At 39.6% G+C, this 1320-nt stretch overlaps 1 protein-coding gene and 1 long non-coding RNA gene across 2 annotated transcripts in view; one reads left to right on the top strand and one right to left on the bottom strand.

Annotated features, from left to right (window-relative positions):
• Positions 1-862, top strand: part of LOC103474329 (uncharacterized) — a 9570-nt gene extending 8708 nt beyond the window's left edge. The window contains exons 2-3 of the long non-coding RNA XR_535156.1: positions 304-483; positions 592-862. This is a non-coding gene — a long non-coding RNA (uncharacterized LOC103474329). The remainder of the gene's footprint in view (positions 1-303; positions 484-591) is intronic.
• The window catches only part of bcas3 (BCAS3 microtubule associated cell migration factor), a 386180-nt gene that overhangs the window by 346026 nt on the left and 38834 nt on the right, over positions 1-1320 (bottom strand). The gene's annotated exons all lie outside the window — the stretch shown is intronic.

Raw genomic sequence — 1320 nt, 5'->3', positions numbered from 1 at the left:
AAATTGTATTCATGAGGGAGAAACTGTGTTGACACGTTTGTGGGTTTTGTTGGATGGAGATGCTTTGTGTTCTTTGCTTTGCATTTGTTTTTGGCTCATACTTGAATACAGGCATGAATCAACCAAAGAAGAGGACATTTTCTCCCGTGTGGGAYMATTTTAATCTTATCATGGAGAAAAAAATAAATGATTATTCGGTTCTCATTTACACTTTTGAAAAAAAATTTCTCTTGGCKTATTCCACTTCCTTTCTATAGGATATTTGAATTATTTTACAGGAATTAACTTTTATTTATATTGTAGKTGAAACATTGGATTTTCCCCCAGTTGTCTTACTGTAACTGGAGCACTTCCACTGCTGAGGCATCGTCGTACCTGACATGAGGGGAATGCACCGGTTAACACTCTGTGTTAAACACTGATGTTTCCAGAAAGCAGGCAATTGAACTGGACCTTCAACTCAACCATCTGCTCCCAGTTCAAGTTTGTCATGATTGTTAATTGTGCTGATTTGTATTTTAATGTTCTTGCAAATCACTCCATGTAATTACAATGAATTAGTAACACAGGTGCATTTTATTTTTTTCTCAGATGACATCTGTGGCAGCAGCTGAACAGGGAAGTTGAAGAGAGCAAAGCCAATTCAAATGTCACCATGATGCTATCATCGAGGAACAAATATGCATCTCCGAGGAAAACACACCAAAATCATAGGATCCACTACAATACTGGGAAATGCAAAGACTACGTATGCAACCATATACAAACTTGCAATTAAATTTCTATGTATGCCGTCATCATAAGTGCCCTGTGAAAGCGTGTTCTCAAAAGCAGGAGAAATGGTTTGTAAATGGAACAACCGTCTCGGCCAAAGTTGTTACAGCAGCTGATGTTTCTAAATAAAAATGTGTGAATAAACCTTGTTCAGTCCGTTCCAGTCTTTATTGAATTTGCCTGCAATGACTTTTGCAACAGCAGCACAGTCTCAACACAATGTCAACATAGTTTGCGAAATGTGCCATGCACCCAATGAGGCCTCATTTGCCCATCACTAACACAGGGGGCATAGGGAGCCAGAGCAAAACAAAAACCACAAATCCAAGGAAAACAGGGGAGACATGGGAAATATATTATTATTATTATATATATATAATATATTATTATAATATAACTCCTMMTTGGGCTGCCACCTTATCGTGGTGGAGGGGTTTGAGTGTTCCAATGATCCTAGGAGCTATGCTGTCTGGGGCTTTATGCCCCTGGTAGGGTCACTCAAGGCAGACAGGTCCTAGGTGAGGAACCAGACAAAGCGCAGCCCGA

Source organism: Poecilia reticulata, linkage group LG13, assembly GCF_000633615.1.
Source record: "Poecilia reticulata strain Guanapo linkage group LG13, Guppy_female_1.0+MT, whole genome shotgun sequence".
In the NCBI taxonomy this organism is placed as follows: domain Eukaryota; kingdom Metazoa; phylum Chordata; class Actinopteri; order Cyprinodontiformes; family Poeciliidae; genus Poecilia; species Poecilia reticulata.
This window is presented reverse-complemented; position numbering and strand designations above follow the sequence as displayed.